The sequence below is a fragment of the Papaver somniferum genome, chromosome 3 (genome assembly GCF_003573695.1).
Source record: "Papaver somniferum cultivar HN1 chromosome 3, ASM357369v1, whole genome shotgun sequence".
NCBI classification, from domain to species: Eukaryota; Viridiplantae; Streptophyta; class Magnoliopsida; order Ranunculales; family Papaveraceae; genus Papaver; species Papaver somniferum.
In genome coordinates, this window is record NC_039360.1 from 214,915,171 (window position 1) to 214,933,747 (window position 18,577).

At 33.8% G+C, this 18,577-nt stretch overlaps 2 long non-coding RNA genes across 2 annotated transcripts; both read left to right on the forward strand.

The window, feature by feature from the left end:
* Positions 1-12,086: 12,086 nt before the first annotated feature.
* On the forward strand, positions 12,087-13,177 carry LOC113362101. Its single transcript, XR_003365548.1, has 3 exons — positions 12,087-12,159; positions 12,372-12,521; positions 12,861-13,177. It is a non-coding gene; the product is annotated as an uncharacterized LOC113362101 (long non-coding RNA).
* Positions 13,178-13,294: 117 nt separating this feature from the next.
* On the forward strand, positions 13,295-15,305 carry LOC113362102. Its single transcript, XR_003365549.1, has 5 exons — positions 13,295-13,417; positions 13,669-13,766; positions 13,889-13,980; positions 14,690-14,753; positions 15,188-15,305. It is a non-coding gene; the product is annotated as an uncharacterized LOC113362102 (long non-coding RNA).
* Positions 15,306-18,577: the final 3,272 nt, after the last annotated feature.

Consider the following 18,577-nt stretch of genomic DNA (forward strand, 5'->3'; position numbering starts at 1 on the left):
TAGGTATACATGTCAAGAACACAAAAATAGGTTATGCACCTTTACTATCTTCTTGAGAGATCAAAATAAATATTTTTTTATTTTATACCCCATAATTATCGAGGTTTCTCAACATGTTGTGGTATTGTGTTATTTAACACACAACGCATAATCAAATTACGGTATTCTATCAACATTATGATTTAACATGTTCATGTATTCATTATCAATTAATAGAATACAAGTTTCACTTTATCTACTAATTCCTCATGTTCTATCATGCTAACAGTTCAAGGCATTACATGAACTTATTTTCATATATCATATCTCATAGTAAGGCATATAACAATTGGAAATTATTTTCAAAGCACAATGCACATGTGGAGAATGATAATGTCCATGCCCGAAATCTTTTTACCTATTTTCCTTTCAACTTCTTTGATTGTTGAGTTTCTCAAATAAATGCTTTCATATCTTAGTACTTTTGGAAGAAGACTTACATCCTTCTTCTGGGGCACGCATTCAAGCATTAACCAACCTTCTTGTTGGATCAAGTAATTGTACCTCAACATTAGATTAAAGCATTCATTAGTAGGTCACAAAATATTGGTAATTATAACCATATGCTTGTGTATTCACAAATCAATTTAAACACATAATCTTCTTATTGCACAACAATTGTTAACTAAATGTGATTTAGGAAAATTGATGTTACACAAAACATATATGATCCAAGTGATTTTGAACATAGATAAAGTTGATAGACAACTAGTCAAAATCATATTATTCTTTGACAAAGTAATACAAAATTACCTCTATAAAAGATTATTGCTCATGTCATATGAATCAATTTGCTAGCTACATGCTTAAGTTATCATGAAAATTAAATTTTAACTAAATATTCTCTAAGTAATCACCACATATTCCCATGATATACTTAAAGAGACAGTACACCACTAATCAAAGGTAGCTAGTCATAATTAAGAGATTACACATATTTCATGTTTTCTGGACAGTCATGCACAACAAGTTTCCAAATACCTTATCTCTCAAACCGCATATCATTCTTACAAAAACAAACGTGTTTTTGCTGATTTGACGGTTCTGAATGGATCTTTTATTTTTATCCACGACCATCATCTGCTCTCAAAGTTCTCCGACGTGAAAGACAAATCGTGGTTGAAATCCAATCCCTGTTTTACTCTCGGATCCAACCGCTTAGGTTTGTTCCTCAATTATTATCCAATTCTTCGGTTACACATTATCAGCCGTTCCTCCATTATTATCCTCTCCTCTTCCGTTACCATATTTGGAGATCTATATCCGTTTTCCCCTAAATTTTTTCCCTAATTACCTCTTTCGTTACCATCTTATTTTCTATTCTCATTCTCTCTGCTCTAAAATTAGAGAAAAATATTCTCTTTGCAACATTGAAGACCCGTATATGTATACGTTGCTCATACATTACAAATGTTTACAAATGTTGCACTATATAAACACCAACATATGTCATCATCTTACCATGTTTCAGATGCATACTCTATCGACACTGTTAGGTAATGGCCATACTCTCTTCATTTTAGCTTGATTTTTCTCAATTTTTGTTTGAATTCTAAAATTTAAGTTTCTATGTTCATGTTTTGCAGGCTCTGACTGTTGTTTTCGGAAAAGAGGTGCCATCCATTTTAGGTAATTGTTTTATTCTTAATAGATTTAGTTTTATTTTGCCCATTTTTTCTTTATTTCTTTTGAATTTTGGTTTGAAATTTTAGAAATTTAAAAAGCAACAAGGGTGGGCAGATTTAGGCATCACTAAAGAATAATGCATTTCCAGTATCAAACGAATGTTGTTAGAAGAGCTAGATATGACATGGAAATGAAACACATTGGCCAAATCAATAAAACCCCACCATGGTCTAAATCACTGTTATGCTTAGCTCCTTGATCTAATAGTAATTATCAAAACTAATAGATCAAAATCATTAATTCACTCCAAAAATAATTAGATTTCAAAAATGAAACATTAGAATCAGTTCACACCTAAAAGTTGGTATTAAACTCAAACTGTAGCTTAATACATACTAAGACGATTCAAATCAAGTGAAATTGTACTAATTGGGAACGGTGATGGTAGGAGTGACGCATGGAGTGCACATGGAGTACAGCACCACGAATGAGCCAGATGCAGATGATAACCAGGAAACCTCTGGTGGAGGCACTAGCCTTCCATTTGCACCCACTCATGGACAGTAAGTTCTCTTTTCTAAAACATGTTTTTCATTTTGGTCTCTAGATATATTACAAGTTAATTTTCACAAAGTGGATGGGTATTTAGATAGGTGTTCCTGAAATGATGGTAATTGTGTGATTAGTTGAGAGTTAAAGTAGCCTGACAACATGCTTTTGTGCCTGCTCTGACTACGTTCATAAAATGCAGTATAGTAAGCAAATATTATCAGAATAGAGGCATTCAGTGTTATGATTTTATTATCAGGATTCGTGCAAAGAAATGTGCAATTTCACAACCTTAACCCAATTTTTGGAGTGTTTTAGAAGATTGAATGGGTGATAGATAAATTGCCATAATTGTAACGGATGCTTCTTCATCGCTATGATCAATATATGTCCCGCATAAAAACTAAGCATAAATGTCAATTCTAGATTTGAATTGTTTGTCATTCAACTGTTTGTTACAGTGCTACTGTGGCGACTTGGTTAGGAATCTTATTAATCGTGATTTGTTACTCATAATACATCTGTTATTTATCTGTAGTCATTAGCTGAGCAAAAAAAATATTATTTGTAGTCATTCAAATCCCATTGTGTCCTGTAATACAATAAACAATTATCATAGTCATCTATTATTCTAATGGTGATACTTGATGACTGTAAATTTATTTAATTCTTGAAATGTTTTGCAGATTTTTATGCTACAAGACATATTGAGAGACAAGCCACCGTTAATCTTAGATGTGCATATCGGTTTTAATTTTTCCATGGAATTGCAGTTTCTTTAAACTAGATATGATCTCTATCGATATCAACTATTTGATTCAGAAATTAAACCATTCTGTAAAATGTTGCATGTCAAATGTTATTCATAGGTGTGAGAAATTTGGCGATAAAACGAAAATATAGGTAGCGTCTATGGAGGGATTTAGGGTGATTCTGTTGATGTGACATGTCGTGGTTGAATGAAAAGACAAAGGGTATATTTTTCTTCCATCAAGTTTGTTTTGTGTACTGCCGTTGCTTCACCCTATAAAAGCCTGTTTTTTCCCTCAGCATTATACAAGCTAGACTAGAGGTGCATATTTGGCCTTATATTTATTAAGGTTTAGACTACGTTTGTAGCTTCAGCAAATAACATACTGTGGAAGGAACCAATGCGAAAAGTCGTGACATGAACTAAATAGTAGTGTACATAACAGAGTCACATTCTAGTGTAGATCGTTAATTCTTATTGGATCTGGCTTTTAGAGGACAATATATGTTACACATAGAAAAAATTCATATGGCCTTTTGGATCCATCTTTTTAACAAATATGTTTGCATCCTTTGTCCTCGCTTAGAGCAACTGCAGTGGTGCGAGTATAACCAAAGACCAAAGAGGGAAAAAAAGATCAAATTTTGGGTTTAGTATGGTGTGTGACGCTACGGTGGAAAGACTAAATTTGGTCAGATGTACATTATACGTTCGCCTGGTATGGGGCGTAGACTATACCAACGCCTGATGTGGGACGTGCACTATATGTCCGCCTGGTGGTGGGGCGTGAAGTATATCAACGCTCGACTATATCTGGGTTTAGTTTTGGTCCCAGACCAAATATACTCTGGGTTTTAGTCGTTGATCAAAATTTGATCGATAGTACGTTCCACTACGTCTGTTCAAAAGATCAAATATTTGGGTTTACTCTCCCACTGTGGACGCTCTTAAAATGGCCAAAAGATACTAAAAGATGTCAGGGACTTGGGTAGTAAAATATTAAAATACGTTTGAAATGCATGCAGGTGGAGTAAATTAGAAATGGTTAGGCCTAAACTTTTAAATTCATGTTTGATTGTCTGTGATGTTTTATTAAGTAAAACTCTTACGATATCCATCTATAAGTAGGTATTGTGTTGTCCATCTCTAATTTTTCACTGTGATATGGCCTCATATTCATTTAACTAATTTGTTGTGTCCCATAACTTATTTTTATTTTTACTTTAAATTCGATTTTTAGCTCCAAGATTGCGTACTCCAATTGCTACCTGTCATTTGAATACGAATAGACAATGATTCGCCTAGAATCCAAATTTGTCGATGTTTTTCAATTCGAAAGGGAATCCTAGCAAACAGGTTGATGGGGAGTATGGTGTCGAGGCTCTGAAGAAAGATGGAAGGCTAATCTGGACCAAGAGACGGGGACAATGGAATCGTCAACCCATATGAAGAGCGGAAATATAGGAATTCTGCAACCGGTTTGCAGGAAGTTACTACATGTATTTTCTTTGGAATTAGAAACTGATACAGGGATCCGTGCACCTTTCTTTCAAGTTTTATTAATCTGATGTCCATGCGTCTTAGGTGAAAGCAATGGAAATTTTAGGTTTACGACACTATAAAATGGCAACAAATATTATGAACATGGGTATTCATCTGTGTTAATTTGGTGATTCAATTTTTTCTAGGTGATGTTGGAAACATCGAAAATCACGATTGAGTACAATAGCATAACATAGTAATGATAAAAGAGAAGCAAAGCAATTGGTTCAAAATGAACCAACCATTCTGCTACCTTTGATTTTGAATTAAGCAAAGTAAATAACATGGTATTTACGTTCATACTAGGCACACCTAATCAGAGTAAATACATGGTCTCTCATCTTTTGTTCTTTTCTCTGATTTGAATAGTCTCTCATCTTTCCATGCTAAATCTCCATCAAGGACAACGGTCACTTGGGCCTGAATTAATACCAATATCTTATAATCAAGAAGACAAGAAGCAAACATTCAACAATAACAACAATATGAACAACCCAAAACATGTGCCGTTGCGGCATGTGTCATATAGACTCTTATGTGAACAACCCAAAGTCTGTGTCGTTACGCCATGGGTCATATAGATTCTTATTCTAATGGGTTGAAATTTTACCACAGGTTGATTAAAAAAATAATATTATAATTGGGAATTCTCATGGGTGCTCACTACTAAGATAAATTCCAGTTGTTGATGCTAATCGAAGCAGAGATCATCTGCCAACAACAAGAAGAAAATGCAACACAGGAAGAAACTTAAATAATGCCTTATTGCCTTATTATTGACAGCAATCAAAACCCCGGGCCGTTACGGCACGGGTCATATTCTAGTCCAAATCAAATAAATTAAAAAGAGGTTTAAAGATAAGATCCAGAACTAGACATCTTATTTGGACCAATATTTTCAAACCATGGTTATGCCATAAAAAGTTGATTTTTTAGTAGAGTTTTTCTGCCCGTAATTTTCCAGAAACGTATCACAGTTTTGTAAAATATTAAATAAATACTTTTACAACTCCAAAATTATGAAATTTGGTGTGGTGTTCAATCAAGATATATGCTACATCGTTTTAAAAGAATTTAACAAAAATCCTCATGAGTTAAGGGATAAACTCATAACTCAACAAAATTTTAAGATCTTTAGTTTTCCAAAGTTAGTCAACACTAACCATAAACAAATCAATCAAACATTCAATTTTGATTATTGAAGCCAAAAGATTTATGTCTCTTTTCACTAAACTTAGTAGTTTGATCTATCAATAATATTTTTCTTTATTATTGTTACAAAAATTAACCTAGGTTATTGTTTTTAGATTGTTGGGTTAGTAACAATAACAATGAAAATAAATTGAATAAGCACAAGTGATACTTATGTTTGATTTGTAGCAACTTGGTGGAAAAATCACGTCGAGTGGCATGTGTAACAAAAATGATAGAGGAACGTATTGGATACGCTGATCTAAAGACAATATCGCTTGTTACTCTTCTAAACAGAGAGATGATATAGCTTCTTTGACGATTTGCTTCCAGGATACAACTATCATCAACATTCCTCATTATAGCATTTTAGAGAACGCCCTAAGAACTTGGCAGTGAAAACAACTCAATGAAAACTATCTTGTTTCACACAAAAAACTCATAGAGAAAAATGGAAGAAGAAAACATGTTTTTCTTTTTCTCTCATACTCTTATTTTATACTAAAACAAAGGAGTTAATGTTGAGCCGTTTTTATCTCTCAAAACAAGAGGCAAAACTTAATTTTTAGATAACAAATAAAAGAATAAGAAAATGTCTTGTTTTTCTCTATTTCTCTTCTTAAACTCATTTTTGGTTCCTTCCCCCTCATTAAAAGAATGTATCACTTTTTCTTATAGAGTTTTAAAACGTTAAAAACAGAAGAATGAAATCCTGCATGTGAAAAAGAAAAAGGATGAGAAGATTCTCACATAAACATATATTCTCATGGATGAAAAAAGTTGGACAAAGATTCTCAAATAAACTTTTGTCAGAAACATGGAGATATAAAACATTTTCAAAGGTTTTTGTGAATCTCAAAATAGTGATAAGAAAAACGTGAAAGGTGGTTTGTAACACGAGATATTGTTCGACATGCATTGAAAGGGCAGAATAGTGAGTAAAAAGGCGTGAAACGTTGGAAACATATCTCATGCATGAAGATTCTTCATGTTACACAAGAAGACAATAAAAAGCAAAAGAACCTTATATCTCCTGCAAACATGTGTGACTAATGTTTTAAACATTCACTAGAAAAAACAAAATGTGGGGTAAGTTCTAGGGATCAAATCATGGTCCACAGAGTTTAAGTTTAAAAATAATTGTTTTTTCCAACAAAATATTACTTAATTTTGGTCGACAACTGAAAGTATTAATTATCATGATATCAACTTCCATATTTATTATGTTTATTTATTTCTAAGCCAGCCTACTAATGTTTTGGAATTATATTTTCAATAGGGGGTGGAAAGTATTATATCTAAAAATGATAAATTTAAGAGAAACTATGAAGGGGATACAACTCAGTTAATATTTAATGAGAAAAACAAAGATTTGCTGAAAAAGGTGAGGATTGGATGAAGGATACATCTGGTTCCTTCATGATGGTGCTCTCATTGCTACTATAGCATTTGCAGTTGCTTTCACAGTTCCCCGGAGTAATGTTAATGATAGTAACAGTAGCACTAAGAAGAACGGTACTCCAATTTTCTTGGAAGAGATACCATTTTCCGTGTTTGCATAGATGATGCCTTGGCTTTATTCTCTTTTATAATATCGTTCCTCATGTTCGTAGCTACATATACATCACAATATGCAAGAACAGATTTTCTTAAGTCCCTGCCACAAAAACTAATAATAGGCCTTGCAACGCTGTTCATATCCGCGGAGGCCATATTGATAGCTTTTGGTGCATCTCTATATATTTTGGTAGGGACTATATATGCGGGGGATTCAGTTCCAATAACTTTGTTTGGTTGTTATCCTGTGGCCTTGTTTGCATGGTTGCAATTGTCATTATTTGTTGAAATAGTTCGTTTTACATATTGGGGTAGTCTTTTTTCAGAAAAATGGATATACTGATCTTTCATTTGAAGAAAACGATAACGAAAAGAAAGAGAATATTATGGTTCGAGTGAAAAAATAAATCCAATCACTCTGGTTATATGACGTTAAATTACAAATATTCTCTCTGTTGTATACTTGTATATTAAGTTGGGAGGTGTAATGAAAGGATTTGAAGGAATTACATTACTCACTTGGAATTTTTCTATGTAGCCATTAACATGTATCAAATACCAAAGTGTAAGAATGATATCAGTTTTGTTTGTCTCTTTTGTTTTTTCTTTTTTTTTTTGAATAAACCCAATTGTTTTTAACACTAAGAACCAGAGTACATCTAAGACTTTTTAACTTTTAAGCACATGTCATTTAAGGTGTTTGGGTATAATGGAAGTTATAACCTAAGATTGATCACCAATCTTGGTGCAAATCTAGGGTATAAACCGATCAATTGTGAAGTACTTTTAGCTCATCATATTATCTTAATAAGTTTTTTGGTTAAGTAAGCGAGAATTCGATGTTTATGAGGTTGAATTATGTCAGGGTGCAGTGTAAATTGTTTTTTTTTTTTTTTTAATTTCATGCATTTGGTTGGTGGATCATGTTTTGTGATGCTGATCAAGGGTTTTCTGTAGAGATATTAGGGGTTCATTGTTATTTCCTTTAGCTAGGGTTTTAAATTTGTAATTGTTAATCTATAAAACTTTTGAGGTCTAATGGTTTTCCACTTTTTCAATTTTACGCTACTTGGAACTCAGTGAGATAATGAAAAAGAGGAATGGGTCCACGACTTAAAAAATTGTCGTGATGAAATATTTTTAGGTCACAATAATTCAAGGTTAGATCATTGTTTATTTTATTTTGATTTGAAAGATAATATTGAAGCGCTGGGCTGAAGAAAACGAAGTTCTAGAAAATGTGTAATGTGGTACGCCTACTAGCGTACCGCCAGTCCACCATATAAATTGCCTCGGAGTTCATTTATTTTCTTTTTTAGCATAGTGGAATACTCAAATAATTTTCCAAACATCACCGAACTTCAAGTTGATCACTATTTCCTTAAGAAAGACATAGATGATTCTTCATCTGAGCAATAAAGTAACAGAGAAACAAGATATAACACAAAGGCACTATTACGAATTTGCATTTCCACTGTAGAAAATCAACGAGTTCCCAAAAAAATTTTTTTATAGAGAAACAAGATGGAGTATATTAAACAAAAAGGTTCATTTTATCAGGTTCTAAGTGAGATATTAACAAGCCTTAGTTAAAGCATCAGCTATCTTATTACAATCTCTATACACAAACAAACAAGAACGAAATTTTTTATATTACATTTGTTTACACAAGTATTAAGTGGAGGTACTCTCTGCCAAGGAGGAATAGAAGATTGTCGCTGCAGATAAGAGCTAATATTTTGATTACCGGTTTTAAAAACAACATCACACCAACCATTAACATTGATTAAAGGCATTGCTTCCAGTAATGCCCACAAGCTTCTGCATAATGAACATTAATAACTCTTCTTATTGTTTTCATTCCCACCATGAGTTGTCGTGCATCATATCTTGTTAGTATACAACTACCAACTAGCCGAGAATAAGGACTATAAGAGGCATCAATATTTATTTTCAAGACATTCAAAGGAGGAAGTTCCCAAGTAGCATTCATAACATATATATTTCTAACAGAATGATCAGATAAAATAATTGTATTTCCTTACTCAAATGATGTTGAGTAAGATAAATGTAAACCTAATGGATGATAATGATATGATCGTATAATGCAAACCATAATATGTATCAAATGAGGTATATTATGAATTGAAAACGCGGGGGTATAACAACCACAACCAACTAATTCGTTCAACAATCTGTATGGACTAAACTCCAATATGATTCCGAGATCACCAACTTAAAAGTGAGACTCAATCAAGAAAGATATCAAAGAGCTTTATCTCTTTCTCAATATAATCAGTAAATCAACTAGATAGAAATCCGTGAGACTTATTGATATGAGAAAAACTCGGATGGTACCAAAGACCAATGTCCGAGTGTCAATCAAGTCCTAGATAGCTATCCAACAAACAAGGTTGGATTTATCAACTATGATTGAACTACGCACAACCTGTGATATTTCAATTATATAAACAAATATAATGCCGAAAAGAAATAATACATACACCAGAAATTTTGTTAATGAGGAAACCTCAAATGCAGAAAAACCCCGGAACCTAGTCCAGATTCGAACACCACACTATATTAAGCCGTTACAGACTCTAGCCTACTATAAGTTAACTTCTGACTGGAATGTAGTTGATCCCTAACCAAGTCTCACACCGATTAAGGTACAATCGCGTTCCTCACGCCTATTGAATCCCAGCAAGACTCTGCGCACGTGATTCCCTTAGTTGATCTCACCCATAACTAAGAGTTGCTAAGACCCAAAGTCGAAGACTTATGAACAAATATGTCTCCCACAGATAAGTATATTCTGTTTGTTGTTTTCGTCTTTAGATAAATCAAGGTTAACAGGAAACTCAACTAACAATCCGGTCTTATACTCCTGAAGAGCATCCTAGAAATATTAGTTACCTCACAATAACCTAACTGATTAACAGAATAAGTTATTGCGGAATCACAAGAGTCTGAGACGAATAAATGTTGTGATTACTTTTTATATCTTACCTATCGGATATAAATCTAGAGAAAATCTTAGAGAAGATTAAACTCAATACGATAGAAAAAGTAAGATCAGAATACGCAACTACATAATCAATAGTTGGATCTGGCTTCATGAATCCCAGATGAAGTCTTCAAGTCGTTAACCTAATAATGGTTTTGGAAAACCCTAGGTTAATGGAGAATCGACTCTAGTTTGCAACTAGGACACACGAGAGTGTCAGGATTAGGTTTTCAGATGCTAGAGTTCTCCCTTATATAGTCTTTCAAATCAGGGTTGCTTACAATCAAAGCTAAGATAGCTTAGTAATAAAGCAATTGATATTCACCATTAGGTGAACTCATGATTTAAGATTCAAGTTATGTCTGCTTAGAAAACAAGCAATCAATCTTCACCGTCAGATGGTATTAGCTTGATACACACAAATGAAATATACCTATATTTAAATATGGATGAACAATATCTAAACGTGTATAACTGTTGGCTCAATAACAGTTAACCAAAGTTAGACATATGAATACTTATAGTTTAGCCATATTCATCTAACACTTCAAGATCAAATATGATGATTAATCAATCATGATAGATAATCAAATTAATCTAAATGTGCTTTAAGAGAGTTGTTCAAATGTTCACTATCTCATAGAAATATCCATGAACAATTTGAAACATATTCGGTTTGGTTTGTAGTTGTACAAAGTACTTATACAAGAACCATTTCATGAACATAATGCCACGGTTTGCAAAAAAAAGTTCGCATACCTTATTTCATTAAAGCTCCAGGGACTTTAGTTCACAAATGAACGAGTTCATGAGTATGAAAAGTCATACTTACCGATTTTAGAACCTGACCACTGTGTTCGCAAATAGAGTACGCGAACCACAATTCCGGACCTGACCAAGTCTAGCCGTTTGCAAACCACAGTTCCGGACCTTTGACAATTAAACCCGTTCGCAAACACTGTTCGCAAACAAGAGTTCCGGACCTGAACTAGCACTTCACAGTTCGCATACAAGATACACATGCTATGTTATATCCAGCCATTGGTAGTAGTTCTAAAACTCTCATTTAATCATTAAAACATCCATGGTATACATCAATGGTAATCTTACACATACCACTAGATTCAAGTAATTTTCAAGTGATTAATCGATAAATACGAAAATTCCCAAGTTAACATCAAATGATTGTCTTATAAAAATGATGTAAGATGTTCAAGGTAATTTTCACAGGATCATCTTAATTTAATATTTAGTTTCCAACAAATAAATTGTTTACAACTAAACTCGCACCACACCATTTTCATGATTAGTAACTGGATTTCGCAACAGCTTTTGACTCTGTTGCGAATTTTCAGTTGCGAATTTCAGTTGCAAAAAAGTTGCAACAGTTCGTCCTGTTACGAAACTCGCAACTGTTTATTTTTGTTACAATTCGCAACAGATTAGAGTTGTACGCGTGTGAGTTGTGAGTGTGGTTGCCTACACTTTATGCTGACTTGATTTCAGCCCATTCAGATACTGAGTCAGCTTCATAACTGACTCAGGTTTAGATTAAAAGTCGGAAAAAAAAAATCTCATTCTTCATTCTCTCTGCTCTCTCTCTCTCTCGTTCTCTTTCTCTTCTCTTAGGGTTCAACTTCTTCTTCTTGTTTGGAGGTTCAATATTTCATCCATCATTATACATACACACAGTGATGATGATGATAATGATTATCAGATCCCTCTATTTTCTCTTGATTTATCTTCCTTCTCTGATTCTTTCTCTCTCTCGTTCTCTTCTCCAATTTTAGGGTTCAACTGCTCTGATTTCAGATAATTTATGAAGGCTCAAGTCAGTAATTTGTTGATTTCGGAGCTATTAAATCCTAGATCGCCCGAGCAACACCAATTATTTAGGGTAATTTTTTCATTCTGAGAAAAAAACTAATTAGGGTTTAGACTAACAGATCTAGGGTCCTCCTTTATTTTCTAAAGTTAGGGTTATGTCATCCATAAGTTCTGGATTTGTAGAGTTGTAATTGGTTTTTGATATGTTTCATTAATTTTGTGTTTTTGTTTTTACATTAGGGTTTTGGAATTCAAATCGAATTTGATTTGATTTTGTTACAGGAATAGCTGGGGTTTCAATGGAAGTCATGGGATTGATGCTTGGGGAGTTTGTAGATGAATATATTATTCGTGTGGTACTGGGGTTAGTGTTGAAGCTGTTCACCCTGTGTTCCAGACTAATATGTTGGATATGCTTAAGCAGACTTGAAGGTCATCCGTCTCTCTCTATATTGCTAATATTATGTTTTAAGTCTATAATGTTTAGTGTGTGAGTTATTTGTAGGTGATGAGTTGAAACAGATACACATTATTATGGCTAAATTGAATGTTACTTACTAGGATGGTAAAATTCTCATGTGTATATTTACAATGGACTAACATCTGACTGTTGAGCTGGGACTGTTGGGTATATCTTATGATACTTGTTTCCCATTGATTTTGTAATTATTATCAGTATCAATTTTAATGGCTCAATGGTTTAAATTTTGAGTGATTTTGATTATGTATACGATTCTAACTGTTGGGTGTCTATGCAACTTGTGTTTGCAGGGTATGATTGGCTATAAAAGGGTTGGAAACAATCAGCAGAGAACATCGCTGGTCCAAGACAATCCTGCACTCTACCTGCACTTTAAAAGTTCAGAGAGGAGCTTTTTAGATCCTCTCCACCTTCCATCCACCACCATCTCGAGAATCAGCACCATCAACACTTCATTTACACCTCTCGGACTTGGGAGAATTGCCTCTCACCTATTTGTGAAATCACTCAACAGCTCAACCCTAAAACTCACCACCAGTTTCCCTCACAACTTTTTTCATCCCGTCACCACCATAGATTCCACCTCCACGGACCACCAGCACCTCCCTCAATCTATCACCAGTTAGCTTCATCTTGTGTTTAAAAAGCAACAACAATGCTAACTCCACAAACTCAATATCGTATAGTTGATGTCCCAGATGATAAGTTGTGTCAAATGGGTGATATGTTATTTTCCTTGACCTTTTTTATTATCTTTTTAAAATTTTCATAAATATTTCTGACCATATCAATTTAGGTTATTGGACTTTGATCAGTCTACTGAGTGGTATGTGGTGCACATCTTTAGGTATAAACAAATCTTACCTAGTTTTTTTTTTTTGAAGTTAGCTAGTCTATCTGCATTGAGTTGGTCTGGTCGTTGGTAGTTGTACAAAGAGGTCTAGGGTTCAAATGCACTGTCACTATTTGTTTAAAGCTAGTGTATCTTCAGGTGTCCTACAATTGAGGTGATGTTCATCAATTGAGTTGGTCAGGACTGCCAGGTGTTTGATAGTTGTCCATTTTTAGTTCTTACATACTTTTTCTGGGAATTTGCAGGTGGGAATGAACCAAGACTTGTTGAAGCTGCAAATAAACAATTAAGTACTTTGTCTTTTTACCACTCACTTTGGAATCGCACCACTAAGCCATCCCTGGTATGAACTATCTAGATTTATTTTGTTGTTCTTATTAGCTACATCTGAATCTCCATACCTTCTTATGGGCTACACAACTGTCATTTGAATGAGTATGAATAGTTTAATTTCTAATGGTACAGGATTTCACAAGGAACTTGTAGAGACATTTACTGCTAGGAAAATGGGAAAAGCCTTTTTTACAAATAGTGATTCTGAATCTAATGATTCTCAGGTACTGTATTCCGAATCTTATAATATTGTATTAAATACAATACATAAATTGGATAGCTCATGTTATGCCACTTAGCACAAGTCTGGTTTATTTAGCCTAAGTTGTTTTCTGATAAAATAAGGGCCTCTGAATGACGATTCCAAATTGACATTAAATGTTTCATTCTGATAAATAGGCTATTACTTATGTCTATTTTAAGAAGTGATGTCGTGTTTTCAATTCAGCTATTCATTAGTGTCGGACTTTAAATCTAGAAAAATAGTTATGTTTATAAGGATGATTTGGTTGAGATGTTTTTGGTCCATAATCTTGCACATGTTATATACGTAGATTTACTTCCTTTAATAAATTCTGTTGGTATTTTGGTGGAGATTTGTTTATATATATATATGTATCCTTTTAATAAGGTATGTGTAAGTGTTGGTATATCTTGTAATTATGTTGACATTGGTTTATGTTGTTGTGTAAATAAACTCTCGTTACCTCCATATGTTGGATAAGTAGCATAAGTGAGCAGGTGGCTTGCGTTGTTTCTTTTGGACCTAGTAGTGGATAATTAGCATTATTTCTTTCATAGTAGATAGTGGCACCATCTGTGGCCTATCCATGTTACTCGGTTTGTATGGTAGTTTTAATTGTAGTTTTGGTTTTTCCTAAGCAACTTGTTTGGTATCTGACTATGTATTTCCTGTAAATTTTTTGTCATTAGGATTATAGTATGCGTATGAAGGCTGGGTAACTTAAGTCTGGTAAAGAACAAGGCTACATTGAAGGTAAACTTTGTTAAAACCTATGTCTGAGGAGCTTTGTCTAGAATATGGTACTGCTAGGCAACTATGTTTGTTTCCCACATGATTACAATTTTCGAGGAGGTCTTCTTAAAAGGGGTGCTCCGAGCACTTTGCTTGTACGCACTAGGTCAGGAACTAAAATGCGTGTCAAAGTTACTTGGTTTATCTGCGTATCTGAGTTTGTTCTTATTTTTATTTCATCCCCCAAGCTTGCAGTAAGCTTTTCTTTAATCTCAATGGATAGGATATTCAATTTGCATCAATCCACCTTGCTTAAAGTAAATGACTTGTCTGTTGCTTTTTACATAATCCATTGGTTATGATTTGGTGTGGTGCTTGTTACATCTCTATAGAATTAATCTGCAAGTGGATATCATAGCGCAATCTGATCAATGTTGTTACTATTGTTGTTGCAGAGACACTCGGAGGTATATCCAATTGAATACATACCAAAGGAACAAAGGGACTGCCATAGTGAGAGCTTAGCCTGTACAAATTCAGGTCATGGCTCATAATTGGTGACCTTGGCTAAAAGTGGGGAGTGAATTTTAGATTGTTATAGCATTTTTTGAAATGTAGGAAATGTTTCTATACTTGCATTTATTTTGATACTTCACACTTAATGTCTCTAGTAACTTTATGTATGGCTTATACTTATGCTGAATTGATCATGCTTGTAGGTTTGAACTTATTGGTACTTACACTAATGTAGAATTATGGGCTACATGCATTTCAAGACTGATTTCTCTTACTGAAAAAATTACAGGGGAACTCTGCTTTAGACGGATATTGGTTTTGTCACAAGGAACTCTAGTCAAAACCACTATTTTTTTATGTTGCAAAATTTCGCAACTGCAACGACCTGTTTCGAAAATCCAGTTTCGTAACTGTTTCCAACTGTTGCGACCATCTAATTTCGCAACTATTTGAAACTGCTGCGACTATTTAGTGTTGCAACACTTGATGACTGTTGCAACCGAAACTTCGCAACGGCTTATGAGCGGTTGCGAATATTTGCACCATCACTTTCGTAACAGCTTCCAACTGTTGCAACCCGATTTGCAACTGAAGGATACCGTTGCTAATCACTAAAAATGGTATAGGGTCGTCAAGTAGATAATGAACTTTAAGCTAAAGCTAAAAATCTTCCAGCACGTATTTAGAGAAATATATAGACGAGATAAACTCGGCTTGAAATTTCAATTGTGTATAAGGTAAAAGTCTCTATAGTTATACGACTTCTGAGTGATAGATAAGTTTTAGTCTCCATATACCTTTTGTTGATGAAGTTCCTTCAAGCTCTTTAGTAGATCTTCTTTTTCAATTGGTGAACGCCGTGAAATCTAATGCTCAACTACACACTTCTATCTTAATCCGAGACATAGCTATAAGTAGACTAGAAATCAAGTATATAGTTTGATCAACTAAACTTGACAAACAAGCTTGAGATAGCAACGCTTGCGAGTTCGACCGAGCAGTGCTCTAATAATCTTCCCCTTTGTTAATTTTAGTGACAAAACTATCAATACATATGGATTACAAAATAAATAAACTTTGTAGCTTCTGATCCATCATGCTTGCTTTCTTTGGCTCTTAAACTTCCTTGAATTCTTTGTTACTTCAAGTTCTCCATCGATTTTGAATGTGTTCAACTCAACATCATTGTTGTTGAAGATCCGTATCAATAACAATACGAAAACAAAAATTCTCAATCATTGTTATTCAGTGTAATATTATTATTATTATATAGAATCAAAGTCCAATAGTATCACAACTTTGAAATAATACTATGGTGATATGTATTACTCCCCCTTAGTCGATACTTCCATCTTAGCATGAAATCCACTCCCCCTTACATAATGATCCGTAAACCATATATATGTAGTGTGAACTACCAAATAATTCTCCCCCTTTTTGTCAATATAAATTGGCAAAGGTACGAAAACTATGGGATCATAATGAATTATCAAAAGGTAATTCATGACTAAAAAGAAAACATATCAACTTTGTTTCGATGATTTCACACAGTCGAAACTTAGTGTATTCATCAAGGAGTTTATTAAGATACAATTTAACCCCTTCAAATTCCACAACCGCTCTCCCCATAAAGATATGAAAATTAAGCACAAGTTCATTTAACAACTCTCCCCCATTTGATGTCATTACCAAGAGAACAACATGTGCGACCTTACTTTTACGAGAAAATAAGGATTTCTTTGGACGCGATTTGTTAATGTCCAAAATATCATCGAGTAAACTAATCAAAAGATAAACTTATGATTAATTTAACCAGAAACACTCAATATAAGAAAACTTACGGAGTCAATACGGTACTTTCACATAATAGTGGATCAGGGAAAGATCAATACTTTGTAATTTTCTCAAAAAGTTCATTTTATCTTTTACCAATATTTGCATAAAGACATAATAGATTTAACTTTTGAGCATATATGAGACAATAGCACAGTTCACGAACGTAAACGCCTATATATCCCATAAGACATTTGCAATATATAAAATCAATAACTAAGATTAAATACTGCAAGATCATCTTCCAAATAGCTTAGAATTTAAATAAATAAACTAAAAGCATTGCAAGAAGAAAACGTTAGAAATAGCTACATGTAATCACAATATTTGCTATACCAAACCCTAGTTATCCTTCTTAAAAATAAGAATAAATTCTCATAAGAAGTTTCCTAGACAAAAACCAAAACAAAACCTAGAAACATACTAAGAAACTCAGACATAGTCAATAATTACAGATTGAACAAGAGTAATATCATCAATTGCTTTTTTCAGTTCAGTCTTCTGAAAATCAAGGTTCTTTGTTGCAATAGAAAGTTGATCACGTACAACCGTAAAATCTCGGAGAAGATTTCCAACCAAATCAGATGACATCTGAAAAGGCGAGGGTACCCAAATATACCGCAATCTAAAACTTTTCCACCTATAAGTCCTTTCTCCGAAAGTGATTGTCTATGGACTGAGTCGAGACAATACAACGAATCGGTTCAAACTCCGTGTGATCGTCTACGGATACGAGATCGAGATAATACGACAACAATATAACTTGCGTGATTGACTATGGATACAAGATCGAGATAATATAACAACGAAATATCATTACTTGATAATAGATTCGGACTTAACCAAACATTATAAGATTGCTATCAAGTAATGAGGAATTAACATTTGTGTATTTTACTTCTAATTATAATAAATCAATTATAATTGCTGAAATAGAAAAGTAGAAGACACAACAAGGTTTTGTTAACGAGGAAACCGAAAATGCAGAAAAACCCCGGGACCTTGTCCAGAATTGAATACTCTCGTAATTAAGCCGTTATACAAAATATAAACCAACTTCTATAGTTGAGACCAAACAACTAAACCTATAGTTCACCTCGTTCCCTCAGTATCCCTGCGCCTCCAACTTGTTATAAGTCACGCACTTGGAACAATTCCTTTGGTTCGTATTCCAAACAGTAAAGGAACAACAAATCTGTTCAGTAACAACTCTTTTCAAACAATGTGATATGAGTTTGACAAAGGCTCTTCCGTTTATCCCAATAAACTCCTTTGTCGGGCCCGAGATATATCTAAAAATACAACTACCAAAGTGGTTAGGTTTAGATTTTGCGATCAATACTCTTAGTCACAAAGAAAATATATTGATTCCGATCTACACAACTAATCAATCAAGGTTATCACAAAGAGAAACCGATGATAGTTGAATCCCCAGCCGATCAAGTTTCGTGCACACCAAAGATTATGAACTCAAATAAGAAATCTTATTTGTCTTG